General features: G+C 39.8%; 1 protein-coding gene across 9 annotated transcripts in view; it reads right to left on the bottom strand.

Annotated features, from left to right (window-relative positions):
• Positions 1 to 14,434, bottom strand: part of LYPD6B (LY6/PLAUR domain containing 6B) — a 141,892-nt gene that overhangs the window by 107,411 nt on the left and 20,047 nt on the right. For 5 of the 9 annotated variants that reach the window (XM_046659454.1, XM_046659456.1, XM_046659453.1 and 2 more), the window contains exon 1: positions 13,059 to 13,120. The exons of 1 other annotated variant lie outside the window; for it this stretch is intronic. The gene's annotated coding sequence lies outside the window, so the exon portion shown is untranslated. Of the gene's footprint in view, positions 1 to 13,058; positions 13,121 to 14,434 lie in introns of those variants that run through there. 3 more of the 9 variants (XM_046659451.1, XM_046659448.1, XM_046659449.1) reach the window with 1 other exon arrangement.

Here is a 14,434-nt window from a genome sequence, read left to right as displayed (position 1 = left end):
GCCTATTTACTAAATACCACGCTGCTGTCTCAATGAGTTTACAAGTGGTCTAACTGCAAGGCTGGGCAATCAGGCGGGGTCTCACCTTGAGCGCTAGTTCTCCTTTCAGTCTTTGGGAAAATAAAGTTTTAAAAGTCCCTGAGTTTAAGACTTGTCTTCCTCAAGACTGGCCACGGTAAAAGGAGGCATTCAATCCTAGACTAGGCATTGCCCCTGGCGCCACACACAGAGCTCTGGAGAACTCTGGAAGCCTGAGATGGGCCTAACTACATCCTGGTTATCAGGACTCACGTCATTATCCAGAGACGTGCTATTCGAAAGTCTTTGAATTCTACTGGGTTCCAAATTTGAGGGGATCTTGCAACATGAATTGCCTCCTGCTGGCACTGGTGTGATTCTATCATAAGAGAGACATCAGGCAGTTCAGAGACCCACTCTGGTCTCTGAAGAAAGAGATGTTAAGAGAAGTGCTTCTGTCCCTTTGAAGGGCTGTACCTGCCCTTCCTAGTCCAATGGATCACAATAGCAAAGGTTTTTTATAGATTTCACCAAAGTATTGGTAGTGTGCAATGGCCCAGGTGGTCTAGTGGTTAAGATTCAGTGCTCTCATCGCTGCAGCCTGGGGTTCATTTCCCGGTCAGGGAACCGCACCACCCATCTGTAGGCTGTCATACTGTGGCAGTCACGTGTTGCTGTGATGCTGAAAGCTATGCCATTGGTATTGCAAATACTAGCATGGTCAACCACAGTGGACAGGTTTCAGCACATGAAAACCCTATGAATAGCAGCAGAGCATTGTCTGATATTGTGCCGGAAGGTGAGAGGATAGTGCAAAAAGACCGGGCAGTGTTCTGCTCTGCTCTCCACAGGGTCACTAGGAGTTGGAAGTGACTCAACGGCACTAATAACAAATAGCCAGTACACCTTCAAAATCTCAGCTCATAACCAGTTGTATTTGGGAGACATTAATGGTCATTGGACATCGGGAAACATTTACTTAAGCAATTGTTTTTGGCAGCCAGTCAAGAACTCAGGAGGCATTCTGAGCCACTGATCATTGCTGTGACAGTTCAATATGTGGGAAAAGCATTTGGAAGCCTTGTAAAAGTGCTGGACGTGGCAGTGCATCAAAGTCCTGTCATCTCACATTCGTCTTAAACTTTCCTCAGTTAAAGCAGTATGATTTAAACAAAAGTCTATATATAATGTATATCACTCTATATACAGTATGATAAAAATTCTACACATGGAGATTGACATACATCTATATCTGTATGTATCTCAAAATTCCAGTGTACTCAGACAGTAGATAAGCTTAACTTTCAGAAGCAATGCAAGAAATCAAACCCAATTTTTTCAGTCTCCTTGGTCATGTCCCATACAACTCAAATAGGGAAAATAGATTTTGATAACATAGATCCAAATCAGTTTGAGATCGTAAAAGTTAGGGCAACCTCAGAATACTTAAGTCTCAGGAATTCACAATGAAACGGAGAATGTATAAATGTTGGTACCTACTCACAAAGGAAACAATTCAGGGAGAGCACTGGGGCTGACTCTCTTAACTCCAGGATTTTCCACCACTCTATGCTAACTCCCTTAAATAGCAAATAAATGGCAAAGTTCTAACAAGTAAGCAATTATTCACAATTTTTATTTGTAGGATCTTGAAAGGAGACTGCCTCAAAGTAATAAAAAATGCAGTATTTGACAATGATTTTTAAAAATTATACTCCCTTCTATTTCCTCATTAAATAAATCTTGTGTCTGTGCATTAAAAATCATGTAGAGTACATGATGGGATGACCAAATAGCCCAAGAAGACTGCTGATGTTGAGATTCAAGCACACTTGTATTTCTCACTGATGGATCAACAGCCATTGACTTTTCCCAAAGTCAGTAAACCAACCTAATTTATTTAAGAGGCTCGTTTTATTGCCTATTCTAACTTGTATAAATCTCTGATGATATCTGACCCAAAAACTCTGCCTTCTTCCTTTTTTTTTTTTAAGATTGCCACCTGAGCTAACAACTGTTGCCAATCTTTTTTTTTTTTTTTCTGCTTTATCTCCCCAAACCCCGCCCCCGTACATAGTTGTATATCTTAGTTGTCGGTCCTTCTAGTTGTGGCATGTGGGACGCCGCCCCAATGTTACCTGATGAGCAGTGCCATGTCCACGCCCAGGATCCGAACCCTGGGCCACTGTAGCGGAATGCCCGAACTTAACCATTTGGCCACGGGGCCAGCCCCCTGCCTTCTTCCTTTTACAATTATTCCCAGTTACATCTATGCTACCTTCTGGAAGAACGTACAAGGTACCTACGACAGAGAAACATATCACAGCCCTAGGAACGACAGGCTCAATTAGTGCCTAGTCGAGGTTGTTGGAGTCTAACACTTCCCCAGTGGAGGTGATGCAACCCAGGTTGTCAGTTTAGCAAATAAAAACACAGGATGCTTAGTTAAATTTGACTTTCAGATAAATAATGTTTTATTCATATTTACTTATGTTGTTTATCTGAAATTCAAGTGTAGCTAGATGTCCTGTATTTTATCTGGCAACCCTTCCTCCTACCACAGTGAGTTCCTGTGTACAGCGTACACAAGAGACTCCTTTCTAACATCCCACTGAGATGGCAACTTTCACAGATAGAAAGTTGAAGAATAGTGCCTACATCTACAACGCATCCTTGAAGGCTTCATACTCTAAGACTTTCTAAGTGGTTTTGCTCTGCTCTTCCAGGGAGAGAGGTCCTCGTTTGGGAGGAGGGGGTAGGGAAGCAGGAAGAGCATGGTGCATGGTGCCACCAGAGCCGCATGCCTAGGAGCCTTTCAGGCTCCACTTCTGTAGTAATGCACAGCTGCCATGGCACTTTATAGATGATAATAATAATAATTATGTGTTGCTATTTTTGAGCACCTGTTTACTAAGTGCCAGAAACTGAAATTGGCAAGCATGTTTGGTTGGCTCCCACTGAGAACGGAGATTTAGCTCCACATTTTGAGATCTGGCTCAAAAATACTCCTTTGAAAACAACTGGAGTTTTAAAGGTTCTATTCAGACTTAAAAAAATAATTCTTTCCTTTGGGCCAGAAGAAAGCAGCTGATCTTTCTTCTTCTTTGTCTTCAGCTCTCAAACATTCTATTCATTCCCTTCTCTCTTGATGGAACCTTTACCTACCTCAACTAACGAATCCCACAGTCAGCAGCAACTCACTCTTTTCCCACCTGCAGAAAGTAAGTTTAGGAAAAAAACAATTAAGAAGAAAAAAATCAACCACCCAGGAATGGCTGAGAGGTTTAATTATTGCCTGGAAAGCAAGACCCTTTCACAGCATCTTTAAAACTAATTTTCATAATTACATACTGATTGAAACTGGGACTTGCAACAGGGTAAACTCATTTCCATATTAATATGAAGCAATGATTAACACAGTTCAGAACCCAAGTTCAGGATCTGAAAGCATGGACTAAGTGGAAATAAAGAAATTTAATCCTAGGGGTAAATTTGCTACTTGTCTCTCAAATGATTTTCCACTCATTAATGGGCATACAATAAACTTACATTTGCTCCACGATAACTCACCAAGAGGGAAGTCAGACAGTTACCAAGGGTCCTAACGGACACGAGACCTCCTCAGACTTGTTGACTCACTACCTCCCATTTCTCTCTCTCTCCCGTCCCTCCTCTGCTTTTGCTTGTTTTTGCAATTCTCTCTCTATCTCTGTGCCTGTGCATCCATCCATCTGGCTGTCTCTCTGTCCTTCCAACACCCTCTACTGATCACTTCTCACCCTCTTGCTGTCACACTGGCCCCGTCTCCCTTTTATTTGCTTGACATCTCCTGCTCTGTCGTCTGTTCTTTTGTACGGCCCCATTCTTGTTTTTGGTCTCAGTCTCTCTCTCCCACCTCACCTCAGTCTCTCTCCCCGATGGCTTCAACATCAAACAGAGAGCAATAATGAACCAGATTAGCTAAGAGTAAATAATTTTTATTGTTCAACCCAAGTGCATACAAATCACTAAGCACTGCTGTGCTTAACCAAACTCCCATTTGGGGTGAAAAAAGCCCAGCTAGACACACACACTAATTTTCACTGTGAGAACGGAATGTCTTCAACAGTATTTATCTGGGAGCATGGTATCACATGGGACTGCATACCAACCTTTTAAAAAGAGAAATGTCCTTTCAACTTTTGTCTTTCTCTTAGTACACCAGCTATGGTGTCCATGTTATAATCTTCTAAAACAAAAGTTCTTAAACATTAAAAGTCATACAACAAGCCAAAATAATGACAAAATTTTTTTATTCTTTCAATAGCTATTTTTGGGGTTGCTACTTGATACATGTAAAGTCCTCCTTAAAAGTCCTTTGACAAGTGGCTAAGCAATGCAAAGCAAAGGAAGAAACAATATGGTGGTGGTTTGAAGCCCCCTTATTACAACTAAAAAGTTAGGTCTAACTATTGACAAGGATCAGGCATGACAATAGGGATGGCAAATGGTGCTTATGTTCTTATTGTCTGTAAATGTTTCATTTTAAATAATTTAAGTTTAAAGTAAAATCTAATTTTATTCATTCTTCTTTACAAAGAAGAATCCATTGGAGAGTTAATGAATGCTCTCAAGAATTCCAGTCTCACAGGAAATGCATAATTACTCCTACTTTAATAGGCACCATATCTAGAACTTAATCACCAAGTGGTTAACCGCAGGGTAGCAGTCTCCTAACTATTCATTTCCACCTGCCTGAGGTCCAGGAGTATTTTTCAGACAATCCTTTGGATATTTGGTTCAGCAAATCTAATTATGATCTTCACATGAAAAGTATGTCCCCAATATTATATCACGTCCCTGGCATTCCAGAAGTGAAGTTACAAGGCTTTATTCCATTAATCCTTACGGGAGGCAGAGTCCAATCATTCCTATGTTAAAAGTTCATTCACATTTATTTAGTGAAATTGCATGCTGGTATTCAAATCCTTGCTTGAGCATTTAAAAGGGAAGAAAAAAAGAGTTTTTACTCTACGTACTGTTTATTATTGTCTACTCATTCACACACAGAGATGAAAAATAATTAAATCAGTCCAAAAAATTAAGTAGATAATTATTTTCTTATTTACTGGAGGAAATCTTCTCATTCATTATACATGTTTATTTTACCCATTTATTGTTATACCACTTTATATCAACTCTACAATACCAAAGTAATATTCTACTAGAATACATCAGGGACAAAAAAAAAAAGTCAAGAAAACTCTTGTTCTGTTATAATCAGAAAGGCAAAGTTGATGTAAAGGAGTCACAAAGTGATTGATAAGAATCATGGATGAAGGGAAAAAGTCATCACCAAACTAGGGAGCTGGGAGTGTGAGAAAATAATTTAAAGTGACGATCATTAATTGGGAAAAATCAAATTATTTATTGACAAGAACTGAATAAGTAAAACAAAATGGAGATTCCTAACATATGCAAGAAATGTAAAAGAAAATTCTTGAGGAAAGAGAAAAATCACAAATTGTACGAGCCAGGGGTAACGAAAACACGCAAAGTTAAAACATACATGTGGGAAGAGAGAAAAAAGACACCCAGTTCCATCTAGATCATGAAAAGTGAACCATGTGCAGCTCAAAATGTCAAATCCAAGGGAAAATACCTGAACTTGATCTTTAAAGAGATGGCCCATGAGCACTTAGAGAAAGAGTAGAGATCATCAGGACCCACCAGAGATTGTCCCAGAAAAACAGATAGTAGACTATCCTTACTTTCTCTGAATACTGTTTCCAGTTTTATTCATGGAAATGCTGATAGGGTATCTGGACCGTCTGTCGTGAGATACTGTTAGCCCAGGGTCTATTCCTGTCCCAGGCTTCAGCACCAACAGACCTTACTTCCAATTGCTATGCTTACCAGACCTCCTACCTATTTGGAGTTGGTTGCATCTGGACCAATCTAAGTTGCATCTGGACCAATACAGACTACATCAAACATTTGCTGGTATCTTTGAGGTCAGCTTCTACGACCATCCCTCACATCCTTGACTTCTTTGATCTCTGCCAAAATGTAAATTCCTACCTATGCATCCCCAAACTCTCTTCCCCATTCTTGCCCTTCTTAGCAGCCATCTCCTTCTGCTCCCTTCCTCTCAAAGCTTTCCACTGTACCTTCCGGCAACCTTGTTTCCAGGTAAAACAGCCCTTCAGCATCCATAAGGTCTTCAGAATACTGTTTCCACTTTCCGACTTAAACTGAAATCTGGCTCTCTCTTAGAGAAATTGCTTCTTCCCTTGTTGATGCCAACTACCCTCTCCTCCTAGTCCTTAGCTATGCACAGGACTCATTTGGCTATGAGCAAGAGAAGCCCAAGACCCCAAGACAGCAATGGCTTTAGGAGATCAGACATTATATTTCCCTTTCACATGAAAAATATGTAGAGGTGGGCTTCACAAAGTCAGGAGGAACCAAGGTTATTTCTTATCTTACTGCTCCACCACCTTCAGCAGTTTCTTCTGTCTCATAGATTTCATAAAAGAGCACAAACATACTGAAGTTAGCCAGAAGAAAGAAGGCTTCTTTTCTCTCTAAAGAAAGTTTGTGTCAGTTGTAAGCACCACTTCCACTTATACTCTATTGGTCAGAACTTAGTCACACAGCCATACCTAGCTGCAAGGTAGGCTGGGAAATGTAGTCTTACCCTGGACAGCCATGTGCTCAGCTAAAAAATCATGATTATATCATCAAGGAAGAAGGGTTTTAGGGAGCCAACTCACAATCTCTGCCTCAGATGTGACTCTTTGGTTCTAGGGTCACTTCCAAAATTATATGCCTGTCTTGGTTTATAGAGATCACCTAGTCACTTCCACATTCTCAATAACACCTGGCTCATGGTCTTCATGACATCCTAAGTCCTACTGTCAGTGACCAAGACAACGTTCACGTACATGCAGATAGCCTACATACCACCCTAGCATCATAATTTTTACTTCCTCAATGCCAATACTTTCATCTTCCCTCCAGTTCTGCCATCCCCTCTCTCATCCACATACTAGATCTTGTCATCACCTTTGACATCTTAAACTCAAAGCCCCACACCAAACCCAAATTCCTATCCTTCCAGCTTTCTTACTTTCCGACTCTGTCACAAATGAAGACCACTAGTCTCCTGAGAGCTGCATTTTTCCCAGTCTGTCAGGCTTTCTCTCTCTCTCTCAATCAATCTCTCTCTTTCTTTTTCTCCCTTCCTCCCTTCCTTCTCTCCTTTAACCAATCTGGACACCACAGTTGCTCATATGAGCTATCAATCTACCTCCCCAGCAAACCTCCAACCAGAATCAATTGTCTCTAAAGGAGTAATCCTCAAAATTGCCTTACAATTGTCACATAGTCTTAAAATTGTCCTTTGATACTACTTTCTCCTCTCCTAGATTATAGCCTGTGTCTTCTCTATATTTTAGTTGCAGAAGTGTCACAGTACGTGATTTACAGGAGTCACCTAGCAAATGTTAACTAGTTTATGGGTAGAATGATGGACAGATAAATGACTTGATGATAAGAAAGTAAACTAGACTATAGTATACTTAGGTGGATTTGTAGATTTATAACTACTTAAAGAAACAAATAATGCCAATTATGATGAACATAAGCCCAAGGCAAGCTCATGAAAGGCTTAGTTCAAGATTTTATCCTTGGACTTGTCCTGCTCAACAACATGAATGAGGACACGATTATTAAAAATACCGAAGATTGGGGCTGGCCCCGTGGCCGAGTGGTTAAGTTCGCGCACTCCGCTGCAGGCAGCCCAGTGTTTTGTTGGTTCGAGTCCTGGGCGAGAACATGGCACTGCTCATCAAACCACGCTGAGGCAGCGTCCCACATGCCACAACTAGAAGGACCCACAACGAAGAATATACAACTATGTACTGGGGGGCTTTGGGGAGAAAACGGAAAAAAATAAAATCTTTAAAAATACCAAAGACTTGAAACCAAAAGAGTAAAATAAATATGGTATGCTAGAAACAAGATCCAAAGGATCTTGATAGGCTAGAATGATGGGTCAAATTAATCAAATCATTCTATATGTACGTGTGTGTGTGTGTGTGTGTATATATATATATATAGTCTTTTTAATCATTTATTTTTTTTTACATAAAGACAAATGCAAAGTCCTTCATTTCATTTATTTCTTTACTTAGATCCCAAACCCCAACTTCACAGATGCAGTGATATAATGCAATAAACAAAACAGTACAAATGAAAATATATATAAGCCTTTATGCTATTGCAAAGCTGTTTGAATGAAGAGTTCTCCCAAAGCGAATGCTACTTCCTTATAGACATAAGGCATCCTACTTTGTAGACATAAGGCATCAAGAACTGAGTCCTAATTTACTCCGTGTGCAATCACAATTCAAGCACTGTGTTTAATGCAGGGCACTCAGATATTTTCAGAATAATCTGGACCAAGCAAAACAAATTCAAAGAAAAGTCACCTCACAAAACTCATGGGAAAGGTCTGCATCTTAATCGTCGTATCTGTTCCCACGCTTAGCACACTGATGCTGCCGAAGGCTATAGTTTTACAGCCTCAGGGTTTCAAAACAATCAATGCCTGTCACAGTAGGCACTCTGTAGAAATCAGTTAAATAATTAAATGAATAAAGACAAACTCTTACTGCTTTTGTATCAAGTTTAAAAATTTAAGACCTCTTCATTTGCTTTATGTAACCAATATTATTGAGTCCCCTGAGTTATCTCCCCTCATGATCTGAGATCACTTTTTTAAGAAATAGGGTATTCTTTAAAAATAACTAAAAGATTTTTATAGTATCTCCATTTACGTAAGTCCTATACATAGAATTTTATTAAGTCTGGTTTAAGATGAAGAAATTAAGAATACTGACAGTATTGATAAAGATCATTTCCACTCCTAACATTCTGTGAACAACTCTGATCTCTTGCTTGAGCCAAAAAAAAACCCAAACCAAGTCTAAAATGGAAGGAGTGATCCAGGAGTACTGACTTAACTCTATTATTTAAGTGCACGATGATTTCATTTTGCTATGTAAGTCATTATGATCCACTGGTCAGTTGGAAATTATATCTGAACCATTCTCAGAAAATCAGCCCATTTGCTAACAAGCCTTACAATTACACCTAAGTCCATGTTACATTAATGCCTCGGGCTTGATTTATATCCTTCAAAGGGTGAATTCATATGTCTCTGAACTATAAAGTCTTTTTTCAGGATATCACCTGTTATTATTAATTCAACATCTCATGATGACACAAAATCCTCACCACACTGGAACAATGGAAATACATGCAGAAAGAACCACAGAATTCCCTGAGCCCTGCAATATACAAATCAATGTGGAGTCACAGGTTTTGGGGTCCCAGAATAGGTCATCTCCACCTCATCACACATGATTGGGTGCATTTCATAGAGGAAGAAAGTGAGGTAGGATGTGAGCACAAAGGGCCAAGATTTCTACCACAGCTATGAAAAACAAATGCGCTGGGCTGCAGCAAAAGTGTTCCGAACACTCACCCATCCTGTCTCTGCGCAATTAAGTGATTCTGATTTTTTAAATAGATCTACTTGTTTATTGCTTTTTTATTGCACTATTTAAATATTTTGAAATACATATTTTAAAAGTCTCACAAGCTACAAGACGGGCAAGACTGCACAGCAACAATTAAAACCAACCAACAAACAAAAACACAAGAGTTGTTAATAGGCAGCAGAAGGAGTCAATAATTTACTTCCTCTACTTATTCAAAATGATGCTTTCCTTAAATTTTCCAGCATACCCACTGAAGTGTATCCAAACCATAAATATAGTGTGGATGAGCATCCAGGGAAAATATCAACACCAGATTAAGTATTTTAATTATCTTACAGAATCATTTCTTTACATCAAGAATAAAATGAACGGAAGAAAATATTACTGGATCAAAGAGCTTAGCTACGAGTTAGAGTAGAGGACTAGCAAGTGCATGGCAGGCATGTCACCACCCTTGTCTCTAGAACCTGAACAGACTCAGTTAACTCCAGCACATCCCATGGCATCTGGACACAGCCATGCCATCCCAACCCAGCATGACAATCAGCCCCTTCCAACCTGAAATAAAATATATTAATCAAGTCCAAGTTGGATTCATAAATAGATTTATATACAACTGAAGGTGAACTAATTGCCTAGAATGTTTTCTATCCATGTGTGTTATGCTACATGCCAAACAACTATCTCAATGTTAAAAAATAACAATCAAGAATCTTGAACATGCACACAAATGCACTGAAAACATGCCAGGCACTATACTACATGCTTTATTTGTATAATTTCTTTTGATCTTCCTTATGTTAGGTTTTGTTATTATCATCATTTTAAGGGGAGAAAACTGAGCCTTTGGGTGGTTAAAGAGCTCCTCTAAAGACACCCAGAAAGTATGTGGTAGGTCAGCTCAGCTCTCATTCCTACAACTGTGCTCTTAGCCAACACAGGGTACTGTCCCCCTTTTTCTTTTCAAAGGCTCAAATTGTCTATTTGATACAACTACTTACTTTTAACAGGAGAATTTCACACTCTTCATCCTAGTGTCTTGGCCCTGACAAGTTAATGACTACTGTGAAAATCCTCTAAACTGTCAACTGCACAACACACTGTTTAACCATTGCACGTGTCCTAATGTTAAACAATGAATGTTCAGTTGAAATCTGAATAATATTATTGTATGTACTATCCAAAACGGAACAGTGCTTAGAGGAATTCCTTCACCTAGAAGATAAACTTTTAAAAGGGATGTCAGGGTGGTAGAGCTGCACATAGTGATCATGTTTTTAGGCTTTTTTTTTTTTTTTTGAGGAAGATTAGCCCTGAGCTAACATCTGCTGCCAATCCTCCTCTTTTTGCCAAAGAAGACTGGCCCTGAGCTAACATCCATGCCCATCTGCCTCTACTTTATATGTGGGACGCCTACCAAAGCATGGCGTGCCAAGCGGTGCCATGTCCGTACCCAGAATCTGAACCAGCACACCCCAGGCCGCTGAAGAGGAAGGTGCGAACTTAACTGCTGCGCCACTGGGCTGGCCCCATGTTTTTAGGCTTTTAAAAGTGGAATGAGTTCCACCACTAAGAAGCTGGAGGGAAGGCAATATGGGTGGGATTTGCTCCTGGACATTAGAATTTTCCATGTAATGAATGGTCCAAAGAAGAAATTATCGAACTAAAAAGATAACACGCTCATATAATTAAATTTTAAAACTAAAAGATCAACTTTAGACAAAAGAACATTTATTATACTAATGTATCTGTTCATATTTACTCCCCCTGCCAGGATAACCATGTTCTGGTATGGTATAATCTAGCCTACACTGAACACGGACCACAGGTAATTAGAAAAATGTCCCAAATAACCTTGGTTCTAAGCATTTCAAAGAAAACCTCTGAAAGAGTTATATGGTTAGTCTGTTTCTAAATGTCCTGGAAGGTTCTAGAAGCTACCCACCATCACAGAAAAGCATGAACCAGGAGACACTTGACACTCACAGAAATATAATAATTCCAAAGGCAAAGAGTAGGGGGTTTGGGGGCAAGAAGATAGAAACTCTGTTCTAATGATGGTCAAATATGGAGGGGAGATGAGAGGGACCAGGAACCAAAGCATTAAATTATTTACCTACAAAGAGTGACTTATGAAAAGTGAGATGAATGTTACCACCTTATGGTGGTGCAGAATGGCAAGTCCTGCCAATAGTGCAATAGTTGTCAAATTCTCTTTGCCTGCAAATCTCCTGATGCACGTATTTAAAGTGCAGATTCCTAGGCCCCATTTCCAAAGATGCTGATTCAGTAGATACGGTGTACTATCCACCGATGAGCGTTTTTAAAAGCACCACAGGTGATTCTGATGCAGGTGGTACTAGATTGAGAGGCTACAGGATTTCCTTGGGCACTAAGCCCCAATTCTGACAGCTGCCACGTAGTAACTGTGAGTATCTGTCAGTGGGTGAGCAAGACCCTGGCAAGGCTCTTACACAAAAAATATACAATCTGCTTGTCAGAGAAGTTTAACTATCAAAGAATACTATATATCATAACTGATTTCTCCTTTCCTTACACACCTAAAAATCAAATGTAGAGTAACAGATGCAGAAGAAAAGGAAAGCATCAGTTCAGTATTTTTTCTCACTAAACTCAAACATTAATAGATGATACCTTAACCCTGCTCTTGTTCTTATTTCTGGGTTTGTTGGCTCAATGAGCATGTGTGTAGGTCAATGCCCAGGATCTGAACCCACAAACCCCAGGCCGCTGAAGCAGGGTGCACGAACCTAACTACTATGCCACCAGGCCAGCCCCTCTGGTATCTTTTTGTTGGAAGAAGGGAGAAGGGTAAGTTGGACACCAGAGCAGCATTCAGGAAGCTTGCTTTTAAGAGACTAAGTTACAAATATATTAATGACTTTTAATATTCAAATCAAATACTAAGATGTGTTTCTCTATCTGTTACGGGATATAAAATTCATATACATATTCATATGCTGAAGTCCAAACCCCTAGTACCTCACTGTGACTGTATTTGGAAACAAAGTCTTTAAAGGGGGAATTAAGTTAAAATGAGGTAATTGGGGCAGACTTTAATCCAGTATGACTGTTGTCCTTATAAGAAGAGGAAATTTGGACACAGATACAGACAGAAGATAATGTGAAGACAAAGGGAAAAGGCAGCCATCTATAAGCCAAGGAGAGAGGCCTCAGAAGAAAGCAACCCTGTTGACACCTAGATCTTGGACTTCCAGCCTCCAGAACAGTGAGAAAATAAATTTCTGTTGTTTCGTCCACACAGCCTGTGGTACTTCATTATGGCAGCCTGAGCAAACTAATACATCTTCCCATATAAAAAGTGAGGCAATTCTATGTCCTCCGATACCTTCCTCAAGATAGTGCTCCTTGTCCTAGTTCTGAAAGCAGGCCAGCCTTGTTCAGAGTTGATGCTCTGGAGTTAGACTGAGAAAAAGAAGGAGAGAATGAAGCACCAGATTTTAAACTTACCACTCCGTGATGCCTTGAAGCTCATGGCACCACTACTGCTCATTTCCTGTGGCTCCTTTTCCGCTGCTGGGTCTGGAAGAGCAGAGTGGGGACTGGGGAGGTGAGGACTACAAAGAAATAAGTCCAATATTCACAAACCCAAAATCAACTCGTTTTCTCCTTTCTTTTCTTATCAGGGAGAGAACGGATGGGTCCTTTCCATTTTCTAGATGTAGCCTCCTTTGGTTTTATTATTAAATGTACGCAAATATGAGCAGGCTGTTTTACACTGGGGAAGTGTTTATGTGAACAGGGGTGGGGGACTGTATTCTGAAACATTTCATTTTGGAAGGAAAAAATGGGCTACAGTCCACCCCGGTCAAAACACTTCACCTAGGGTGCATCCGTGTATTGAAAAGGCCCAGGCCCTCCACCTGAGAACAGCTTCCTGGCAACGTCCTGGATTTTGATGGAGTTGTTTTTAATGGGCCTTTCTCCTGCTGCCTGCATTAACCAAGAGGCACTGATAGGTTAACTTCCTCTTTGGGGTAATTCCAGTCCTTACTCATTAGCTTCCTGAACAGGGCTACCTTCCTATCCTCTCCCACTAGTCTTTTATCATCCTTCTTCCACATTAGTGACAGAAAAGTTGGAGAAAGGATAATGCTTCAAATCAGAAAAAAACTTACAAAAAGTTACATTAACAGAAAAATTTACTAGATGAACCCCTCCTTGCTTTAGCAATACTCAGCATCAAATCCCTTCTTAGGTTCTACAGTTTTATAACTGCCCCAAACAAAACTGGTTCTTAAAGAGAAATAACCCCCCACAGATACACCCCCAGTGCAGGAACATTCTAAATACTTCTGAATATAAACAGTCTTTAAGCCAGTTGCCTATAGTTAAGAAACTACTTTAAACAGCTCCACTCTCATACAAGCAGAGCTTCTCAGTTAACAAACTCAACTTGCTCATGGCCTTCAGAGTATCAAAAAGAATAATGGTCATGACTGTTTATAATGTATTAAATAAATAAAAATCCATGAATCTATAGTGATACTGAGAAAAAGGGTGAGTAAGGAAAATTCTTTACAGAAGAATGCCAGAAGCTCAATATAGAAGCAATGAAAGAATTACAAAATCTCCATTTTGCAAGTCCAGTGTAATAGCTGATTCAGCCAGGGATCAAAGGAGGCTAAAACTTTTGTTGAAAAGCCATTAGGAAACAGGATATTTGCACTTTGCCAAGAATCACTCCACAAATTCTTACTAACTGCAGAGGGAAAATGTACTTTTACAGTGGAAAGATCTGGCAGTCATCACCTCTGCAACAGTAATACTGAGACAGCAGGACACTATGAGATATGAAATTCACAGCATCACCTATGATGTAGTTT

The sequence above is a fragment of the Equus quagga genome, chromosome 4 (assembly GCF_021613505.1).
Source record: "Equus quagga isolate Etosha38 chromosome 4, UCLA_HA_Equagga_1.0, whole genome shotgun sequence".
Taxonomy (NCBI): domain Eukaryota; kingdom Metazoa; phylum Chordata; class Mammalia; order Perissodactyla; family Equidae; genus Equus; species Equus quagga.
Note: the sequence above shows the minus strand (reverse complement) of the source record. Positions and strands in the feature narration are given on the sequence as shown.